The 24,117-nt window shown below is 38.1% G+C and overlaps 3 long non-coding RNA genes across 3 annotated transcripts; 2 read left to right on the top strand and 1 right to left on the bottom strand.

The window, feature by feature from the left end:
* Window positions 1-6,627: 6,627 nt before the first annotated feature.
* LOC130984941 (uncharacterized) lies at window positions 6,628-9,233 on the top strand. The gene is made up of 2 exons (XR_009088828.1): window positions 6,628-8,312; window positions 8,375-9,233. It is a non-coding gene; the product is annotated as an uncharacterized LOC130984941 (long non-coding RNA).
* Window positions 9,234-16,642: 7,409 nt separating this feature from the next.
* Window positions 16,643-20,374, bottom strand: LOC130984935 (uncharacterized). The gene is made up of 3 exons (XR_009088823.1): window positions 19,495-20,374; window positions 17,430-17,489; window positions 16,643-16,924 (listed from the first exon to the last, which is right to left on the bottom strand). It is a non-coding gene; the product is annotated as an uncharacterized LOC130984935 (long non-coding RNA).
* On the top strand, window positions 17,496-20,101 carry LOC130984942 (uncharacterized). Its single transcript, XR_009088830.1, has 2 exons — window positions 17,496-19,180; window positions 19,243-20,101. It is a non-coding gene; the product is annotated as an uncharacterized LOC130984942 (long non-coding RNA).
* Window positions 20,375-24,117: the final 3,743 nt, after the last annotated feature.

Below are 24,117 nucleotides of genomic sequence, written 5' to 3'. Positions count from 1 at the left end.
TGGTGATTTCCCCATTTTCAATATCGAGATAAAGGTTTATTTAAATCACTTATGAAATGTATACAAGTATTCACATCATGCGTAGATAGACATATTTATACACATTTGACATTTAATAAATCATCAATACCTAAAAATACGCAATTAATTTTGATTAATTAATGATTGGCTTATTATACTTGGATGTACTAATTAATTAATTTGATTGATTTGTTTATTATTTGGACATAATTTTGGATATCATTAATTAACAATCATAAAACTGTTACATATAGCCTCAGATCTTAATGAACAGAGTGATCTCATTACAAATTTGGTAGATTATTTCTACATATATAATCGTATAATAAATTGAAATGAGGTGATCAGATTTGTTTCTTAAAACACAATATTGTGATAAAAATACCATCACATATAATCATATTTATGGGCACTCGGGTTTTTTTATTAGATAAATAACTTTTTTTACTATATATAATTTAAATACTATGATTTTTAATTATATCGATATATGGCAGTTTCACCAACTGATTCGGGTACCCGCGGCCGGTACCCACCCCTAATGTGGCGGGAGCTAGAGGTCAGGTTTAGGTTAACATTTTCGTATCTGTATCGGGTTCGAGGCGGGTGGTGGGTATAGATCCCCTCCTCGAACCCATTCCGATAAACTATAAACTTAATATAGGGCTATACTATTATTTATGTTTTGTTTAATATAAACTATAAACGTAGTACATGCTACGATGTTGAAAAAATTATATTAACTGTATTATTTATTTTAATTAGTTTTTCGTAGATTTTATATCCGTTGTGATAGATCAATATATTTCTTATTTAAATATATTTTTTTTTAAATTTAGTACTAGAATTTAATTTATTTGCAATATCATATATATTAAAAAAAATTCTTTGATGAATACCCTTCAGTATATAATCCCCGCCTTCGCCTTGATTTAAATAAATACAGGTTGAATTCGGGCCGGGGGTGAAAACCGGACCGGTCCCGCCCCATTTATATCCCTAATGATTTTTTTTTAATAGCCAAAATAACCGAATTTCTAGGAGAAATTAATATTTTATGTGATTTTGAGGTGTTCTCTTGTACATGATGTTGGAATATAAACTTGATTTGAATAGATATTTTGTAAAGAGTATTCTAGATTAGTTGAGAATGAGATAGAGAAAAGAGAAAAGAGAAAGATCTAGAATAATTGAGAATAAGTTAGAATTAAGAAGAAATAGCTAAAACTAGAAAATTCTAGAGAAGTGTTAGGAAAATAATAGGTGAGAGAACTCTAGAATCATCTAGCTACTACTATGTACCACTATAAATATGTAACCATGTTTTGGGATTGTAAGTAAGTTAGAATGAAGTGAATTGAAGAAAAATTGTGCTAGTAAACAACAATCCTCCCACTCAAATTCTTAAGCACACACACGTCCACAACCAATTTCTCTAAATTTCCTCCTACCAATTAAATAAATTCTCCATTATATATACTTATATTCCAACAAAGTGGTATCAGAGCCATAAAATCCTACCTGTGGAATGGCCAACCTACAATCGTTTCAAGTCCCCATGCTCAACAAGAGCAACTTCGACAATTGGAGCATCAAGATGAAGGCGCTATTGGGAGCCCACGACGTTTGGGAGATCGTGGAGAACGGCTACGAGGAGCCACAGGACGAGGCCGCACTATCCCAACAACAAAAGGATAGATTGCGAGACGCGAGAAAGAGAGACAAGAAGGCTCTCTATCTCATTTATCAAGCGCTGGGGGACGACGATTTCGAGAAGATCTCAAATGCGAGTACCGCCAAGGAAGCGTGGGAGAAGCTCCAGAACGCGTGCAAAGGAGCGGAGCAAGTAAAAAAGGTACGACTTCAAACTTTAAGAGGAGAGTTTGAGTCTTTGCATATGAAAGAGTCCGAATCGATTTCGGATTATTTTTCAAGAGTCTTGGCGGTGTCTAATCAAATGAAAAGAAATGGTGAAAAATTGGAGGATGTTAGAATTATGGAGAAAATATTGCGCTCACTAACTCCAAAGTTTGAGCACATTGTGGTGACGATTGAAGAAACTAAAAATTTGGAGGAGATGACGATCGATCTCTTGTTGGGGTCGCTGCAAGCATATGAGGAGAAGCAAAAGAAGAAGCAAGAAATTTCAGAGCAACTTTTAAAGTTGCGAGTAAGCCCAAAAGAGAAAGAAGAAGATTCGAGCAACAGCCATGGACAGTCCGGGAGAGGACATGGCCAAGGGCAAGATCGAGGCAGAGGCCGAGCACGTGGACGTGGTCGAGGACGAGGAGGCTTCGTCAACAGTGGTGAAAGAAATGAGTTTACAAGTGGTCGGGGGAGGAGCAACCCGCAGTCGAGGTACGATAAGTCTTCAATAAAGTGTTATAATTGCCATAAATTTGGGCACTATGCTTCCGAGTGCAGAAGTGAAAAAGTAAGGATTGAAGAAAGGGCCAATTATGCCGAGAACACGAGCGAAGCAAATGGTAGTGTGCTTCTGGCATATAAAGGAGAAGCTGGAAGACAAGATGACACATGGTACCTTGACACTGGTGCTAGCAATCACATGTGCGGGAAGAGAAGCATGTTCGTGGAGCTCGATGAGTCGGTAAGTGGCAACGTCTCCTTTGGTGATGAATCTAAAATTCCAGTTAAAGGAAAAGGAAAAATTTTAATCCACTTGAAGAATGGAAATCATGAATTTATTTCCAATGTTTATTACGTGCCCAATATGAAAAATAATATCTTGAGTTTGGGACAACTCTTAGAGAAAGGTTATGATATTCACATGAGAGATTATAACCTTTCAATAAGAGATGACAAAAATAATCTTATTGCCAATGTGCCAATGTCGAAAAATAGAATGTTTCTATTAAATATTAGAAATGATGTGGCAAAATGCCTGAAAGCGTGTTACCAAGATAAGTCTTGGTTGTGGCATCTTCGGTTTGGGCACTTAAATTTTGGTGGTTTGGAGTTATTGTCCAAGAAAGAGATGGTGCCATCAAGCATCCCGATCAACTCTGCGAAGGTTGTCTACTCGGGAAGCAGTTCAGAAAGCCATTTCCAAAGGAGTCAAGCTCAAGAGCTCAAAAGCCACTGGAGTTGATTCATGCTGACGTGTGTGGGCCAATAAATCCAAGCTCCCTTGGTAAAAATAATTATTTTCTGCTCTTCATTGATGATTTTTCAAGAAAAACGTGGGTATATTTCTTGAAGCAGAAGTCAGAAGTATTTGATGCATTCAAGAAATTCAAAGTTGCCGTCGAGAAGGAGAGCGGACGACAAATCAAGGCCCTGAGGTCCGATCGAGGCGGAGAATTCAAGTCAAGGGAGTTTCTAGAATTTTGCGAAGTAAATGGAATTCGGCGGCCCCTGACAGTTCCGAGATCCCCCCAACAAAATGGAGTGGCAGAAAGAAAAAATAGGACAATCATGGAGATGGCGAGGAGCATGCTAAAGACGAAGAATCTGCCTAAAGAGTTTTGGGCCGAAGCAGTGGCGTGCGCGGTGTACCTATCCAACCGATCGCCGACAAGGAGCGTGTGGGGAATGACTCCACAAGAAGCCTGGAGCGGGAGAAAGCCAGGAATTTCCCACCTAAAGGTATTTGGGAGCAAAGCCTACGTGCATGTACCAGATGAGAGAAGGAAGAAGCTCGACGATAAAAGCAAAGCATTCATCTTTATCGGGTACGACTCTAACTCTAAAGGCTATAAGTTATATAATCCAAATACCAAGAAAACAGTGATAAGTCGAGATGTGGAGTTCGACGAAGAAGGAGTGTGGGATTTTAATCCCAGCGGTGACTTCACCTTCATCCCACAATTCGAAGATGAAAGGCCTGTCGAGCAAGTCGAAGAAGTCCAGCAAGAGCTAGTGACTCCGCCAGCTTCACCTATACAAGTTACTGAAGACTCACCACCATCTTTCTTAAATGAAAGAGCCACACCACGAGCAAGGAATTTGGATGAGATATATGTAGACACTGAAATGTTAGAAGATCTCACCTTGTTTTGCCTATCTGCTGATTATGAACCTAAAGCAACAAGTAGTGAAAATTGGCGAGTTGCAATGGACGAAGAGATCAAAGCTATAAACAAGAATGATACGTGTGAGCTCGTGACACTACCGAAAAGGCACAAGGCCATTGGAGTCAAGTGGGTGCATAAGGTTAAGAAGAATCTCAAAGGTGAAGTTGAAAAATATAAGGAAGGCTCGTCGAGAAAGGATTTCGTCAAGTTCGGAGTTTTGCTCAGAAAGACAAATCAAGTTTAAGGGGGAGTGTTGGAATATAAACTTGATTTGAATAGATATTTTGTAAAGAGTATTCTAGATTAGTTGAGAATGAGATAGAGAAAAGAGAAAAGAGAAAGATCTAGAATAATTGAGAATAAGTTAGAATTAAGAAGAAATAGCTAAAACTAGAAAATTCTAGAGAAGTGTTAGGAAAATAATAGGTGAGAGAACTCTAGAATCATCTAGCTACTACTATGTACCACTATAAATATGTAACCATGTTTTGGGATTGTAAGTAAGTTAGAATGAAGTGAATTGAAGAAAAATTGTGCTAGTAAACAACAATCCTCCCACTCAAATTCTTAAGCACACACACGTCCACAACCAATTTCTCTAAATTTCCTCCTACCAATTAAATAAATTCTCCATTATATATACTTATATTCCAACACATGATTGGTATTCTATATTAAAGTAGGGAAATATATATGAGATATTTTTTACTTGTTCTTCTATAAACAAATTAAATCATTCATTTACTAGGTTTCAATTTTAAATTTCCCTAAATATTTTTTAAAGTAAGTCTTGTGCAAAATCATTTCACCTTAAAATGGGTCCAAGATCTGCCCCGTATCCAATACTGGTAAATTATTAATTTCAAATATCGGCAAAAATACAAAGATATCACTAAATATGAATTTAAATTTAAATCTTAACATGTATTACAAAATGACACAAGACATGATGACCTTAACTAGAAATTAAACTACAAAAGATGGCACTCACTATGTGTAAACGTAAGAATATCACTGAGTTAGGAGGCTCGTGAAAATTTTACATTGTTCACATAGTTATATTTATCTCTTCAACAAAAGTAATCACAAGCACAATATGTATTTTTTTTGTTATCTTCTAAACATTTTGCACCTATGAATTTAGCTCCTTGAGGGGTAGCTTCTGCACATACGCGAAGACAAGGAGATGCTGAGAATGTGTCGCAACGTATACCGGGTAACGCATACGAACAAACTTTCCTTGCGCCAAAAACAAAAGAACCTGCGAAAAATAAACTAATTCGTATGTTTTGTACCAAACAAGATATTAGGGTCCCATAGATATATTATAAACCTTAATTATCCGTGCAAAACGGGCCTTTATTAATCTGATCACATGCAATTGTGAAGAATTTTAGATAAAAATTATCTTATGGAAATATAAATGATAGATGAAATTAAAAATGTGTTTTTATGTAGGTTGTCATGAGCACAAACATATATCAAGAACTCATTAATCAGCAGAGCTTATAATTCAATAAAACCAATATATTAATGTATATACTGTTAGGTAGGAAAAATTGGAAGTACATTTATTTTTCAAAATAAAATTCCATATTGGATTAATTTGACAAATAAAGAAAATCATTGTTATATAAATCGTTAAATTATTGACATTTTGTCACGACCGGTCCTAATTAAGGATAATTAAACCGGAAACCGTGACTAATGGAGGAATATTAGAAGCGGGGTAGAAAGGGGATAATTAAACAAAGAAGGATCACATTTCATCATTTAACAAAAGGAATATTTATAATATAACAGAAGTTTAGTCGTATAGACTCAGATAACTAATAAGTTCAGATATTTCTGACTTAGCCAAATAAGCATAAAACTTCTGAGTACGCAGCGGATTATGATTCTGATTACATGTATGAAGACATGTAACCCTAGAGTTCTTTAATACATAAAAAGACAAAAGAATCCCGCTCATCACTTCATCAACATCGGCAGCTGCTCAACCTGCACATTTAGAAATATATGCAGGGCTTGAGTACAAAAGTACTCAGTGGGCACGTATGCCTAAGTATAAAAATACATGCTTCAAAACTGTAAATTGTCATGCCATAATAAACAGTACAGCAAGGGAGTTTTTCGCTAAAAGGCCCAAGCTTACTAAATTCATTTGTGATTCTTAAAGTTCGACTGCAGTCTAAGTTCTCTTGTAATCTATCATATCTGGAACTGTGTGCCGGAGAGGTGGCCACCTCTCACGGTCACTTGACCGGCCAACCCGCTAGATGACTCACGGTCACTGGTGTACACTAGCCCTGGCAGGATAGCTATCAACTGCTCAAGACCCGAATTCGATTACATGATAAAAGTCACATCAGATAGATATCATACTGAAATTTAAATATTTTATGGCAAGACAATATTTGAAATAACTTCAATTAATTTAGTCATGAAATAACTTGCTTGAACGTAACATTTAAACTCAGTTGATATATATGAAAGTAATGCCCACCTGATAGTGATTTTCTGTGATACAAAAGCTCCTCAACAGATTGTCAATCTCGCCCTTGACCTTTATTACGAGAATATATGTACATATATAAGATATTTGCTCGAATAAAAATCCTCCAATGAGAATGTGTATTTAACTATGCATGATCCTTATGCATGAATTATTATTCTGAAATAATAATTAGGGAATTTCTATTGTTAATCCAGGCTATTGGATTTAAACAAAAGCTAAGTCTCGTCTCATGAAGCCGGATAATTAATAAAAATTAATCCGTTCTCTTAGGGTGTTCTAATCCGCCAATCAAATAAACCCCATTCCTCGTAGTCAATAGAAAATAAATAAATACTTCAACTTATTCGCTTTATAACCTCATAATTAATCGGGCTTAACAAGTAATGTTATAAGATTAAATAATTAAAAGGCTCAACATAAGGCAGCCTAATAATTAATTAAGTAGAAGTGGGCTTGAATAATTAACATGAGAGGCCCAATTGAAATAACTCATCGGCTCAAGTAATTAAATAAATCTTGGCCAAATAAATAAATACTTAACAGTTGGGCTAATTTTAAATCAAGTATGCAAGACCCAACTGCAATTAAATAAATAAGGCCCAACTGAAATAATCGTTCAACCCATTCTACTCTATTAACATCGGCCCAAATGAAACAATAACCGGCCCAACAATATACATATGGAATTTGGAAATAGATGTCTATTAATAATAATATCTCAGCCCAATTCTTATAAAATAGATGGGCTTCAATTAAATAAATCAAACGAGGCCCAACTAAGATAATATAACAAAGGCCCAATGAATTAAACTAAAGCCCAATTTGAATTAATAACAAAGGCCCGATGAATTAAACTAAAGCCCAATTAAAATAGAATGCAGTTGGGCTTTTATTAGTAAATTCGGCCCAAAGAGAAATAATAAAGGCCCATATGAAAATAAATACAACAAGGCCCAAAGAAAATAAATAGGAGATAAAAATTTCGGCCCAATTATTTAAATGAGTTCGGCCCATATAAAATAAATAAGGAGGCCCAAAATAAAATAAATTCTGGCCCAAGATAATTAAACTTAGCCCAAATAATAAAAAAAAAGAAAGGCCCAAATCCCCCTTATCTCTCCCAGTCAAGCTCTCTCTCTTCTCAAAACAATCGAGACCTCTCTCTCTCTATTTCTTCCTCTCGCTCCGCCTCCAATCGGCCTCAGCTGAGACGCCTGCCGCCACAACTCCGGAGCCCGGCGAGGTCGACGCTTCGCTGCTTCTCCTCGTCAACGTCAATCCCTCAACGTCCTTCTTATCCTCTCCAAAACAGAGCTGTCACTCTCCCTTATTTGAATCTGCCACCTCCACCTTCGAAATCCGGCGAACGGGGGTCGAACCTCTTCCCTCACGTCCATCTCTGCCTTCTTCGTTCTTCCTCTCTCAAGATCTGTTCGTCTCTCTCTCTTCCCCGAAGTCACCGCCGTCGGAACTCGCCGGAGCGAGCGACGACAACCACTGCTCCTTGGTTCTCTCTTCTCTCTCGCTGAAACAGGCCCGACATCTCTTCCTCCGCCGACCAGCCCCGCGTCCAGCCGCCGTCCACCCACTGCTCTCTCTGAATCGACGGGCAGCAGGAGCACCTGGCCACCGCCGCCGTCGATTTCCCGAGCCCCGACACCGCTGCTACTGGAAGATCAGTGAAGATCTGGTGCAACCGCCGCCGTCCGCCGACACGCCTGGAAGCTTTTTCGCCGGACGTCGCCTCTGCTGAGATAACGCCGCCGCCCAGAATCGAGGTCACTGGTCTGATCTCCAGCAGCCCGCCTCTTCCGGAGACGCAGTCGTCGTGAGTCGCAGAGCTCCGACAGTCCACTACCACTCAACCTAAAGCTAAGTTCTCTATTTTCATTCTTCTTCTACTTCAATAACTAGTTGTTAAGGGCAGAATACTCATGGTTTGTCGTTCTAAAGCGTAAAATAACAGTGAATGAATCGACATAGTTGTAATGCCATAGCTTGAACATGTTGACATGAATGCTTGATTGGATTGAAATTCGAGATAGTATAATACCTTGAATATGATCGAACTGATTGATGGCTGTTGGAGTTGAATGAATTGGAATGACTGAACTTATTGATTCTGGCAGGGAGTGAATGAGTGATTTCTCTCACTTTTCGGTTGTGGTGTGGTGAATGAACTGGAACTGAAATAAATTTGTGTTGTTGTCTCAGTGATTGCAGGCTGATTGCAGGCGGATAATGGAAGAAAATGGAAGATTATAGCAAAGCTTACCTTAAGAATTTGGCTGGACGAAATGGAGACTTCCTGCTCTTTGAAGAGGACTCACGGTGAAAATGATAGGGAATGTTTTGTTTCTTGGCTGGAGTTGTGCAAATAGAGGGAGATGTGAGTTAAGTGGGAGAGTTATTGAATTAGCTTGATTTAGTTGCATAATTGCGTGGTGGGGAAAAGTTGGGGGACAAATTTAATGGAAAGAAAAAGAGAAGAAAAAGAAAGGAAAAAAAAATGTAGAGGAGAATTATTGATGTATTTTCTCTGTCTCGGTGATTCTATAACTGTAAAGTGGATCGCGTGCTCATATTTGCTTGTACTGTTTATTTAAATAAATCCCAATTTCGACATGTGATATCTCGCTAAAAATCGATAAATTATAAAATGAATTTAAATTAAATCCGTAGATTTAATTCGTTCGTTGTTCTGATATCTAAATTAAATCCGCAGATTTAATTAACTCACGAGTCGGAAATAATTCACGATTTGAGTAAAAATAAATTCTAATTCCATCTCGCTTAAATAAATAACGTGACTTTGCTAAGTCAGTTATAACTCTGAAATAATATCATTGACTGCTTTAATAATATAAATTCAGGATCATAAGCTGAATTCATATCAGGATAATAACCGTTTTCATTCACTGATGAACAAAAATAAACACTCATTACTGGATTTAAAAGATATAAAAGAGCGGGTCACTACATACTACCCCTCTTATCAAAAATTTCGTCCCGAAATTTGCATATTTATTCTAAAACAGTTCGGGATATTTCTCCTTCATTTTGTCTTCAAGCTCCCACGTGGCTTCTTCTTGTCCGTGGTGTCTCCATAAGACTTTCACTAATGTGATTGCCTTATTCCTGAGTTGTTGCACTTTTCGATCTAGAATGGCCTCTGGTCTCTCTTCATAACTCAAGTCTGGGCAAAGGATCATCTCTTCTTGGTGGATTATGTGCTTTGGATCGAAAACGTATTTTCTGAGTTGTGATAGGTGGAAAACATTGTGAACGTTTCCAAAGCTTGGCGGTAATGCCAACCTATAGGCTACTGGGCCTATTCTCTCCAAAATCTCATAAGGTCCTACGAATCGAGGCCTAAGTTTTCCCTTGACACCAAACCTAGTTATCCCCTTGGTAGGAGATACCTTTAGGAAGACCTTGTCTCCTATTTCAAAACATAACTCAGTTCGACGTGCATCAGAGTAAGATTTCTGTCTATCTTGTGCCTCTTTTATTCGCCCTCTGATCTGGCGGACTATCTCAACCATCTCATTGACCATATCTGGTCCTAAAACTTTTCTCTCACCCACTTCATCCCAATAAAGTGGTGATCTACATTTTCTTCCATACAATGCCTCATACGGTGCCATATCAATAGTCGCCTGATAACTGTTATTATAGGCAAATTCAATCAACGGCAGCACTGCTTCCCAACTTCCACCCCTGTCTAAGACCACTGTTCTCAACATATCTTCGAGGGTCTGAATTGTCCTTTCAGACTGCCCATCTGTCTGCGGGTGGAAGGCGGTGCTGAAATTTAACCTCGTGCCTAACTCTTTCTGTAAGCTCATCCAAAATCTAGAAGTAAACTTTGAGTCTCGGTCTGAAGTGATCGACACGGTACACCGTGTAAGCGTACAATCTCTCGAACATACAACTGAGCTAGCTTGTCTGACCCATGTGTGATCGGTATTGGTATAAAATGAGCACATTTTATGAGTCGATCCACTATTACCCAAATGGCAGTGTTTCCTCTCTTTGTTTTGGGCAAACTGGTCACAAAATCCATTGCGATGTGCTCCCACTTCCATTCTGGAATTTCCAACGGTTGTAGTTTTCCATATGGCCTTTGGTGTAAGGCCTTCACCTGTTGGCATGCCAGGCATTTCTCCACAAATGACGCTATCTCCCTCTTCATACCTTCCCACCAAAAGTGTTTCTTTAGGTCCTGATACATCTTAGTACTCCCGGGGTGGGCAGTATAAGGGGTATCGTGAGCCTCACTCATGATTTTATCCTTAAGCTCATCATCGTGGGGGATGCATATCCTTCCCTCAAAGAGGATAGCATTATCTGATGCTTCTTGATAATCTTTGACGCCTCCTTTCCTTACTGCTTTCCGTAGTTTTTCCATCTTTCCGTCTTTTCTTTGTGCTTCTACGATCGTCTTCCTCAAGTTAGGTACTGTTGCCACAACGCTTGCTATCGTCCCTGGTGGTTTAACCACTTCTATGCTCATTTTGCTAAATTACCTTATGAGCATCGTCTTTCGAGTGATGAGAGCTCCCAATTTAGATTGGGTCTTACGACTCAATGCATCAGCCACTACGTTGGCCTTGACTGGGTGGTAGTTAATACCGCAGTCATAGTCTTTCACTAATTCGAGTCATCTCCTCTGTCTCATGTTGAGATCCTTTTGCTCGAAAAAGTATTTCAAGCTTTTGTGGTCTGTGAATATCTCACACCTAACTCCATATAGGTGGTGTCTCCAAATTTTTAGTGCGTGCACCACTGCAGCTAACTCCAGATCATGAGTCGGGTAATTCAGTTCATGTGGCTTAAGTTGTCGTGACGTATATGCTATCACTCTTCCTTCTTGCATCAGCACGCAGCCAAGTCCATTTTTGGACGCGTCTGTGTAGATTACGTATTCCTTATCAGCTGTTGGGACGGCTAACACTGGTGCCGTAGTCAACTTTTCCTTGAGTTCTTGGAAGCTCTTCTCGCACTCCTCTGTCCAAGAAAATTTTATTCCCTTCCTGAGTAGTTGCGTCATTGGCCTTGCAATTTTGGAAAATCCTTCCATAAACCTCCGATAGTAACCTGCCAATCCTAAGAAACTTCTTATCTCATTAGGGTTAGTAGGCGATCTCCATTCGCGCACTGCTTGCACTTTTTCAGGGTCCACTTTAATCCCTTCTGATGATACAATATGTCCTAAAAACGTGACTTCGCTGAGCCAAAACTCACACTTGCTGAATTTGGCATAAAGGTGCTCTGTCCTCAACGTTTCTAAAACAATTCTCAGATGTTCCTCATGGTCTTTCTCGTTCTTCGAGTAGATCAGGATGTCATCTATGAATACCAAGACAAATTTGTCTAAGTACGGATGGAATACTCGATTCATGAGGTCCATGAACACAGCTGGCGCATTGGTTAGCCCGAATGGCACAACTACAAATTCGTAGTGACCATACCTAGTTCGAAATGCTGTCTTAGGTACGTCTTCTGGTCGAATCTTCAGCTGGTGATAACCAGACCGCAAATCAATCTTCGAGAACACGCTTACACCCTTGAGCTGGTCGAAGAGGTCATCTATCCTTGGTAAAGAATATTTGTTCTTCAGTGTCACTTTGTTTAGTTCCCTATAGTCTATGCACATTCGCAATGTGCCATCCTTTTTCTTCACAAAAAGTACGGGTGCACCCCAAGGTGATACACTTGGCCTAATGAATCCAAGTTCCAAAAGTTCTTGCAGTTGTATCTTGAGTTCTTCCAACTCTTTAGGAGCCATTCGGTATGGTGCCTTCGAAATGGGTGCTGCCCCGGGCTCCAAATCAATGGTAAACTCAATTGGTCTGTCCTGTGGTGGCCCTGGCAGAATCTCTGGAAATACATCTGAAAAGTCCCGTACAATTTCTACATCTTCTATACTCTTTTCAGTACTCAGTTCTCCGTGCAAATATACGAGGTAAGCTGGGTATCCCTTCTTCATCATTTTCGTTGCTTGCAGGGCGGAGATGATCATCTTTCTTCTTCCCATACTAATTCCGTGGAAATGTGACGGCTCCCTTCCTGGGGGTCGAAACGATATCCGTCTTTCGTTACAAAGGATGGTGGCATAGTTCTCGGCTAGCCAGTCCATTCCTAGGATTATGTCCAAATCTCCCATCGGAATAACATACGAGTTGTTCACTACAATCTTGTGTGACCCTATGTTCAGTTCTAGGTTCAAGCACACATGATCTACTGTCGTCATCCCTCCTATAGGTGATGATATACTCAACTCCTGATCAGCTCTTTCCATTTTAAGTTTTAAGGTGTCGACACATGTACTTGAAATGAAAGTATGCGATGCGCCCATATCAAATAGAAGTACAACAGGAGTATTGAGTAACATGCCCATACCTGCCAGGTTTCCCTGGTTGTTCTCGGGCTGTTTCTGCCTCATAGCATAGGCTCTAGCATGACGAGGTTTTTCATGTTGTTTCTGTTGTCGCTGCTGTTGTTGGCGGGCCTGTTGCTGATACGGTTGTTGAGGTTGTGGTTGGTACTGTAGCTGTTGGTGCTGCTGTGGCTGTTGATACTGTGGTTGCTGCCTTGGGTATGGTTGGGGCAAAGCTTGAATTGCTCGCAGATGTGGAGCCTGGATAGGCGGGTTTGGCCTTGAACCCGTTCCGTGTTGCTTATTCGGGCACCGGTTTGCATAGTGCCCCTTCTGGTTGCAAATATAGCAACTATCACTGCCGGCCTTACAGATTCCCACATGATTTTTGTTACATTTGGGGCAATGTGGGGCCCTCTGTTGGTTATTTCCCATCTGTTTCGGTGCACTCTGGCCTCCATAGCCCTGTGACTGGAACACCCGTCCCTGCCATGGTCTCTTCTCGCCTTGGTTCGGGTTACTGTTGTCCCATCTCCTTTTTCCTCTAAAATTCTGATTATGATTTTGATCATGTGAAGGTGCTGGTGTAGGTACAGTTGCAGTTCTTTCTCCTGGCATGGCTGCTTCAATGTCTAATGCTCGGCTGAGCGACTCAGTGTAAGACAATCCTCCATGGCTTGCCAAAGCCATCCTAATCTCGTGCCTCAGTCCGGCACAAAACTTTTCAGCCATCTTCTCATCTGTGTCAACTTGTTCCGGCGCATATCTAGACATATCGCAGAACATCCTGTCGTACTGAGTTACCGACATCTTCCCTTGTTTCAGATTGTAAAATTCAGCCTCCTTTTTCTTGCGGTAGCTCTTGGGTATATACTTGTCATATATACCGGCTTTGAATTGTTCCCAAGTCAGGTTTTCTAACTGCTCTGCTGTCATCGTTTTCATCCTTGCTTCCCACCAGAAATCAGCTGACCCAGTCAACTGAAAGGACATACAAGTCAGGCGCTCTTGGTCGGTGCAACGCAGGAAGTTGAAAATACGCTCAATAGCGCGAACCCAAGTTTCAGCTTCTGCCGGGTCTCCTGTCCCGTTGAAGGTAGGTGGGTTCTGTCGCAAGAATAATTCCTCAATCCGCCGTTCTGGCTGAACAGGTGGTTGAACTATTTCTGGTTCTGGCCCTGTTTCTGGGCCTCTTTCTTCATTTCGGGGAATCCTGCCCCCTCCTCTTGGTCGTCCTCGTTTTGGCGGCATTCTATTAGGTCAAAACACAAGTTGTTAATGTAACATCACAAGGCATACTATCGTTCTTATCGTTCTATCCAACTTCTCTCGGACGCCTTTGCTTTGTTGGCATTCCGATGAGTCGACATATAGTCACCAATGTAATACACAGATGCATATCATCGATTCTGTAAATTGTTTTCTTGATTCTCAATTCTCGTTCATACTCTTCCTCATGAAAGTATATAAATAACATAGCGGAAGTGACTTGCCGCAAAAGACCAATAAGGTCACCATATATAATATAGGGAAATTGCCTCAATGAGGACTTTACATCATCATAAAAGTCTAGATTCAAAGATCTATCTAAATACCACACATGATGAACTGGCTCTCTAGCGAAGCCATTACAAAAAAAATACTCAGTCACGGAACGCCCCAAGGTTTCGCATCTCCGTACTAATACTAGTCAAAATAACTAAGCCAACATAGGGGCATACAAAAGCATCGAAATGATCATCGTTTTCGAAATACACAAATAACGTCCTACTAAATGCACAAGAGAATGTCTGTATGCATTACGTGCTTGACCCTTGGGTTGAAGCATACGTGTTTGACTGATTTAATCTGATGAGTATCTGTTTGTCCTTGGGTCACAGAAAATCTACCAATAGCTAGTAGATCACAATGATTCAATTCACAAATGGCAATTAGGCAAAGTGTTTCAATAATTTGCCAAACAATTGAAAATGAATAACCATAGGGTAGAAATGAATTGACTGAAAGGTCGAAACGAAATGACCTAATAGTCTGAACCCGTTTGGCTTTTCAGATGAAGGTTTAAAATATATAGGTTTAAAGACCCATATATGACGACTACTGAGATTTTGGCCATGTGGACTGGCCAGGTCCGACACAACTACTTCTCAGTCATTCGGAAATACTTTTCCGAACTTGGCAACTCTTGTTCCTTGGCTGCAAAAGGTATATTTGGTCTAAAATCACCACTTTCTTCTTAATATCTTGAACATGTCCTTGAGAATATCCTAGAGCTTCTCAAACTTGGAGTCTGCCTCCTAGTTTAATGAAATTCTTAAACATCTTCTATAGGCGAAATAAGGTAGGCTTGACCTTACTCAACAATGTTCCTCTATATGATCTTAATGTAGTACTTCTAGTACTTAGTGTTCATTCACATAGCGCTTGAAATGCAACCATATAATTCGAAGCACTCTCACGCCTTTACAGGAAATAGATTTTGCATCTCTGAGCATCTTTGCAAGGTATGTGTCACCACAGAAAATACTAAGTCATGGAATGACCTTAGTCAATGCTTGCATTCTGGCTACTAAACTGAATGTATAATCCAAGACGTTCTAACTGAGGCGATGTCCTCGATAGGTTAAGGTATATATACTTATCTTGAGTATATCCTTAGGGTCTCATTAGAATCTTAATTCATTTGTTTCAGCATTGATCCACTGTCGGCGCTTCTAGCTATTATTAAACTCTGAACCATCTTCGAGAACTTCTCTCGTCTTACACACTTGCATAGATTTTTCTAGTCAATCATAATGGTTGGTAACTTCTAGTTACCCATGGCACCTATCCTCCTTTCGATTTGTAGCAGGTGATCGTAATCAATAGGGATTCTAAATCATGCTCACGTGTAATATAATAGGTAATTGTAATCATAAAGGTTCTGAATATCTGAAACTGTAAGCTGGCAGTTCTAATCGCGATGCTATAACATCATACACAAAGTGTTATAACTGCATATGAGTCCGACTCTGAAGTTCAAACATAAATCATGAAGGTTCTCTTCATGCCATAACTGGTGATAATCGAGAGTTAGTAATGAGTCTTAGCTCATTATGCGATAGCTAGCTGATTACATAAGTCACACTCGTCGCTACGAGCAATGACTCACGTGATCTATCATCAAATAAGGCAATAGTCGATTCGGTGTTCTGTCACTCGTGAACAACCTGAATGAAGAACTATGCCTGCTTCAGTGATTCGTGCGTGGCACTCCGCTTGCACTGCTTTCATGGGATTCTCTTTTTCTTTCTTAGCTCTTCACCATGGCTATAGTGAAATATAACTGAGTTTCTAGCTTCTATCGTTCTTCTCGTAACAGTGATCATGCATTCTTAACGCATCTAAGTTCATTGAGATATCTAATCAATCAATAAAGCATAAAACTTGAATGTAAGCATCAGTACATTCATATAAAACGTGAACTTCTCAATGTTTTAAAATCATTACCACCTTCTTTCTTGCTGAGCATGACGAGGTGATGAAGTGATGAGCTTTGGCTGACTGACTCATATATACTAGTGATCATACTAGAAAAATGGGCTAACTCTAGGGTTCAGAGCAAATGAACTGCTCTGATACCACTCTGTCACGACCGGTCCTAATTAAGGATAATTAAACCGGAAACCGTGACTAATGGAGGAATATTAGAAGCGGGGTAGAAAGGGGATAATTAAACAAAGAAGGATCACATTTCATCATTTAACAAAAGGAATATTTATAATATAACAGAAGTTTAGTCGTATAGACTCAGATAACTAATAAGTTCAGATATTTCTGACTTAGCCAAATAAGCATAAAACTTCTGAGTACGCAGCGGATTATGATTCTGATTACATGTATGAAGACATGTAACCCTAGAGTTCTTTAATACATAAAAAGACAAAAGAATCCCGCTCATCACTTCATCAACATCGGCAGCTGCTCAACCTGCACATTTAGAAATATATGCAGGGCTTGAGTACAAAAGTACTCAGTGGGCACGTATGCCTAAGTATAAAAATACATGCTTCAAAACTGTAAATTGTCATGCCATAATAAACAGTACAGCAAGGGAGTTTTTCGCTAAAAGGCCCAAGCTTACTAAATTCATTTGTGATTCTTAAAGTTCGACTGCAGTCTAAGTTCTCTTGTAATCTATCATATCTGGAACTGTGTGCCGGAGAGGTGGCCACCTCTCACGGTCACTTGACCGGCCAACCCGCTAGATGACTCCCGGTCACTGGTGTACACTAGCCCTGGCAGGATAGCTATCAACTGCTCAAGACCCGAATTCGATTACATGATAAAAGTCACATCAGATAGATATCATACTGAAATTTAAATATTTTATGGCAAGACAATATTTGAAATAACTTCAATTAATTTAGTCATGAAATAACTTGCTTGAACGTAACATTTAAACTCAGTTGATATATATGAAAGTAATGCCCACCTGATAGTGATTTTCTGTGATACAAAAGCTCCTCAACAGATTGTCAATCTCGCCCTTGACCTTTATTACGAGAATATATGTACATATATAAGATATTTGCTCGAATAAAAATCCTCCAATGAGAATGTGTATTTAACTATGCATGATCCTTATGCATGAATTATTATTCTGAAATAATAATTAGGGAATTTCTATTGTTAATCCAGGCTATTGGATTTAAACAAAAGCTAAGTCTCGTCTCATGAAGCCGGATAATTAATAAAAATTAATCCGTTCTCTTAGGGTGTTCTAATCCGCCAATCAAATAAACCCCATTCCTCGTAGTCAATAGAAAATAAATAAATACTTCAACTTATTCGCTTTATAACCTCATAATTAATCGAGCTTAACAAGTAATGTTATAAGATTAAATAATTAAAAGGCTCAACATAAGGCAGCCTAATAATTAATTAAGTAGAAGTGGGCTTGAATAATTAACATGAGAGGCCCAATTGAAATAACTCATCGGCTCAAGTAATTAAATAAATCTTGGCCAAATAAATAAATACTTAACAGTTGGGCTAATTTTAAATCAAGTATGCAAGACCCAACTGCAATTAAATAAATAAGGCCCAACTGAAATAATCGTTCAACCCATTCTACTCTATTAACATCGGCCCAAATGAAACAATAACCGGCCCAACAATATACATATGGAATTTGGAAATAGATGTCTATTAATAATAATATCTCAGCCCAATTCTTATAAAATAGATGGGCTTCAATTAAATAAATCAAACGAGGCCCAACTAAGATAATATAACAAAGGCCCAATGAATTAAACTAAAGCCCAATTTGAATTAATAACAAAGGCCCGATGAATTAAACTAAAGCCCAATTAAAATAGAATGCAGTTGGGCTTTTATTAGTAAATTCGGCCCAAAGAGAAATAATAAAGGCCCATATGAAAATAAATACAACAAGGCCCAAAGAAAATAAATAGGAGATAAAAATTTCGGCCCAATTATTTAAATGAGTTCGGCCCATATAAAATAAATAAGGAGGCCCAAAATAAAATAAATTCTGGCCCAAGATAATTAAACTTAGCCCAAATAATAAAAAAAAAGAAAGGCCCAAATCCCCCTTATCTCTCCCAGTCAAGCTCTCTCTCTTCTCAAAACAATCGAGACCTCTCTCTCTCTATTTCTTCCTCTCGCTCCGCCTCCAATCGGCCTCAGCTGAGACGCCTGCCGCCACAACTCCGGAGCCCGGCGAGGTCGACGCTTCGCTGCTTCTCCTCGTCAACGTCAATCCCTCAACGTCCTTCTTATCCTCTCCAAAACAGAGCTGTCACTCTCCCTTATTTGAATCTGCCACCTCCACCTTCGAAATCCGGCGAACGGGGGTCGAACCTCTTCCCTCACGTCCATCTCTGCCTTCTTCGTTCTTCCTCTCTCAAGATCTGTTCGTCTCTCTCTCTTCCCCGAAGTCACCGCCGTCGGAACTCGCCGGAGCGAGCGACGACAACCACTGCTCCTTGGTTCTCTCTTCTCTCTCGCTGAAACAGGCCCGACATCTCTTCCTCCGCCGACCAGCCCCGCGTCCAGCCGCCGTCCACCCACTGCTCTCTCTGAATCGACGGGCAGCAGGAGCACCTGGCCACCGCCGCCGTCGATTTCCCGAGCCCCGACACCGCTGCTACTGGAAGATCAGTGAAGATCTGGTGCAACCGCCGCCGTCCGCCGACACGCCTGGAAGCTTTTTCGCCGGACGTCGCCTCTGCTGAGATAACGCCGCCGCCCAGAATCGAGGTCACTGGTCTGATCTCCAGCAGCCCGCCTCTTCCGGAGACGCAGTCGTCGTGAGTCGCAGAGCTCCGACAGTCCACTACCACTCAACCTAAAGCTAAGTTCTCTATTTTCATTCTTCTTCTACTTCAATAACTAGTTGTTAAGGGCAGAATACTCATGGTTTGTCGTTCTAAAGCGTAAAATAACAGTGAATGAATCGACATAGTTGTAATGCCATAGCTTGAACATGTTGACATGAATGCTTGATTGGATTGAAATTCGAGATAGTATAATACCTTGAATATGATCGAACTGATTGATGGCTGTTGGAGTTGAATGAATTGGAATGACTGAACTTATTGATTCTGGCAGGGAGTGAATGAGTGATTTCTCTCACTTTTCGGTTGTGGTGTGGTGAATGAACTGGAACTGAAATAAATTTGTGTTGTTGTCTCAGTGATTGCAGGCTGATTGCAGGCGGATAATGGAAGAAAATGGAAGATTATAGCAAAGCTTACCTTAAGAATTTGGCTGGACGAAATGGAGACTTCCTGCTCTTTGAAGAGGACTCACGGTGAAAATGATAGGGAATGTTTTGTTTCTTGGCTGGAGTTGTGCAAATAGAGGGAGATGTGAGTTAAGTGGGAGAGTTATTGAATTAGCTTGATTTAGTTGCATAATTGCGTGGTGGGGAAAAGTTGGGGGACAAATTTAATGGAAAGAAAAAGAGAAGAAAAAGAAAGGAAAAAAAAATGTAGAGGAGAATTATTGATGTATTTTCTCTGTCTCGGTGATTCTATAACTGTAAAGTGGATCGCGTGCTCATATTTGCTTGTACTGTTTATTTAAATAAATCCCAATTTCGACATGTGATATCTCGCTAAAAATCGATAAATTATAAAATGAATTTAAATTAAATCCGTAGATTTAATTCGTTCGTTGTTCTGATATCTAAATTAAATCCGCAGATTTAATTAACTCACGAGTCGGAAATAATTCACGATTTGAGTAAAAATAAATTCTAATTCCATCTCGCTTAAATAAATAACGTGACTTTGCTAAGTCAGTTATAACTCTGAAATAATATCATTGACTGCTTTAATAATATAAATTCAGGATCATAAGCTGAATTCATATCAGGATAATAACCGTTTTCATTCACTGATGAACAAAAATAAACACTCATTACTGGATTTAAAAGATATAAAAGAGCGGGTCACTACACATTTTATGCGAGTTATTGTGCAAAAACACCCCATTATCAAGCAAAACTACAGGATATATAACTACTTCTCAAAAATTTCATACTCAAAATTTACAAAGCTGCAAAATAATACTTTAAAAATGGTGACTACAAAATTCATATATAATATATTTTTGAAGAGAAATTCATACATAATATTAAATTGTTGTAAACTAAAAGTTGTAAAACATGCACATACCTGGGAGTAGACTGTAGCAGACAATTACCACAACCAAAAATGATATCAATGGTATTTTCCCCATATTCAATATTGAGATAATGATTTTTCAAATCACTTGTAAAACATATATACGTAGAAGTATTCAATTGAACATGCTTATATAGACTTAGACGTATTTATACACATTTGACATTTGCAATAAATCATCATTACCTCAAAAAGAAAAGGCAAAACGTACACATTATGAAGTCCCTCAACTTTTACTCTTTACTTCAATAGGTCCCTATACAATATTTTTGTTTTAATATATATTTATACTTTTATAGTATGTGATATCACCAAGTCCTTAATTATATTATTTGAATATATATATATCAATAATTTAAATATCATGTCATTCGTATTTGGATAATGCAAATCCGTATAATATATATCCTAGATCGAAATTTAATACTACAAAAGACAAAATAAATAAATAAATAAATAATGGCAGTGGTCTTCTTCCCCAACTACTTTTCTGCAATTTATTATCCTATTAATTATATAAAGACTTTTGCACATTATTTCCTCCTTCCCATTTCGACAGTTGATTGTTCTATCGAGTTTCATTGAAATAATTATTCTATCAATTTTATGTATACATGTGCAAAGTTTGTGCAAAAATATAAGGACCTATTAGAACAAGAATATTGTTTAGGGACCTATTGAAACAAAAAGTAAAAGTAGAGGGACTTGAATTTGTATTGCCATTTTTTTTTTTTTTGCAATAAATGATGAAGGTACGTAAAATAATTAAGGAAGTATTGCGCAAATTATACAATAAAATCCAGTCTTGCGATTTTCTTAATTTGCTTAATTTGGTCCATATTAATTAATTTGATTGATTGGCTTACTATTCGGTCATAATCTTGGATGTTATTAATGTAATATCTCCTAAATAATTTTCCTTTATTGGAGTGGTTAATGATGAGTGTTTAATAAAAAGAAGTACCCTTCAAAAAAAAAGTTAAATAAAAAAATCTATATCTATATATCTATATATAATTAAAAAGAGAGGATCAGTTTGTTTACCTCCAAATTATCTCTATTTATTTTTTCTTTCAATTCTATTTTTTTTTTCAAAATATCATTAACATAGATTCATGAAAAAAATATTAAATGTGGATGTTATTAAATTAAAGATTACGAAAAGATTTTTAATTCGTTGTAAAAAAACTATAAAAAATAAATTTTAAATGAATAAGTTATGATAGTTTAAAGTGTCAAAATTAATTTTTGTTCGCTCTCATTTATCTCTAATGTTGAACATCATACTCTTTTTTTCATTTTGTTTTAGTTTGTTGGTGAAAAATTAAGTATATGACATTTTTTTGTGATAAATATTAATTGAGGTTCATAGAATTTTTTAATTTAAGGTGTGAATTTTTTAAATTTATTATTTTTGTGATAAATATTAATTAAAGTTCATTATCTAATAAAACCTTTTTTTCATAGTAATCTTTATAAAATAATAAAACTAATGGTGGGACACTAAAGACTGTGGTGATATCTAAAGCGAGACACAAATTGTGACATCAAATATGATATGTTGAATCTCAAGTGTATTATTAGCACATGGATCCCCTGTCCCACTATTTTGTGTGTACCACTTTTAATTTATTATAATCTTTAATTATATTTTCTTCAATTTTAATTTATTATGCTTTAATATTATAAAAATATAATTAACAAGAGTTCACTCATCCAATTAGGGTTTATAATTAATTTTTTATATTTATTTGAATTAATAATTGATTATTTGGGTTCATTAATTCAAAGTTAGAGTATAAATATAATTTTTTAAAATTTCAATTTTAGTGATAAATATTAATTAGAGTTTATAATATAATAATATTTTTTATTTTTATAAAAAATAATTATAAAATAGATAAATTATGAGTGGTACACACAAAATAGTGGGACAGAGGATCACATCTATTATTAGTGGGCAGTTAGTAAAACTAACTTAGTTTTATTAATTTTTTTTATTTTTTTATAAAGGGCACGTAGAAGACAACCGCTAGTTAGTGCTTTAAAAAGTGATGGTACATTGTGAATGGATATATGCTTATATTCATAATTGAATTGAACTGTCCAATTGATCAAGATCCTTTCAATTTTATTTTATTTTTTAGCTTTTTTTCCATGCATGTAATGTAATGTATAATGCATTGGAATTGTATTTAAATAGAAATTAATTTCAAAATATAAATAAAGAATCATTTTCAGCTTTTAAATCGAAATACCTCGGCTTTCGCGGTGGAATTCGATGTCTTCATCAACGGTGGGGTGGATCCAAGCTACCACCTTGTAGGGATCGCGAATTCGAAGAACACCACCAACGTGGACGCGTTTCTCCGGTAGGAGGTTGTTCGCTAATATTTTCACCACGCCGCAAGTATACGGGTAGTTGTAATATATGGAAGCAAGGTCGTATCCCACAAGGATTAGTAGTTCAATCTAGTGATTATCCTAAGTCATTATGCTATAGCTATTTAGACTAAATGATGGAGTGATTGGTTTGATTATCTACTAATTACTTAACAAGTGCAAAGACAAATAAAACCAAATAAGCAAGTGGATTAATAAGATGATTAAGGCGATTTAGGGACTAGGCATCGATGATTAAGCAAAAGACTTCAATTATAGCTCAATATTAATCTTGACAATCCTAATTATCTAGAGTGATCTCCCAACTAGTTCTAGCCCCCTCCCGGACGACTAGAGCGGTAGATTACGGGTCATAGTTGCCGTCCCCGGTCAACTTCTAACCTATAACTCCCAAAAGCACACAAAGATCGACATACTCTCACCCAACTCTCAACCTCCCGGTTATCGAATTGATATGTTTCAAACACCTTATCTATTGCAATTATCCTCTCCCGATTCAAAGTGCAAATTAGAAATGCATAGAATGTGGCCAACAATCCATACAAGAAATAAATCAAGGGTTTGAAAAGATAATGTGCAAATGAACAAACAAGATTTATATTGAGCATAAATAATCAATCCATTACAATAATCATCTAGCCTAATCCCCAAATCAAAGAGAAATTTAGCCTAACATGTTCAAACACAATAAATCAAAGTTAAAGGTGTACATAATGAAAGAGAGAGTAAGAAATGACAAATCCTATTTATGAGTTTCTTCTTCCTTCTCTTCTCTTCAATGGTCTTCAATGGTAGATGGGTGTGTTAAAGGAGGCTAGGGTTTAGTGTGTGGAGTGTTGGGGAAGATGAGTGATGGAGAAGAAGAATAATGAGAGAAAAAGGGGAAAAAATGGGGTTTAAGGGCTGAAAACGCGACTCCGCTCTTTTCCCGCGGTCATGGCCCGCGCCCGTGGTGCTCAAACGTGGGCAAAACTCAGGGAACCCGCGGTCCCGCCCCGCGTCCGCGGGTGGTGACCGTGGGGGGGACCCGCGGTCCCAGCCCGCGGCCGCGGGTGGTGACCGCGG

Source organism: Salvia miltiorrhiza, chromosome 5 (assembly GCF_028751815.1).
Source record: "Salvia miltiorrhiza cultivar Shanhuang (shh) chromosome 5, IMPLAD_Smil_shh, whole genome shotgun sequence".
Classification (NCBI taxonomy): Eukaryota; Viridiplantae; Streptophyta; class Magnoliopsida; order Lamiales; family Lamiaceae; genus Salvia; species Salvia miltiorrhiza.
The sequence above is the reverse complement of the archived record's forward strand: the minus strand, read 5'-3'. Positions and strand labels throughout refer to the sequence as shown.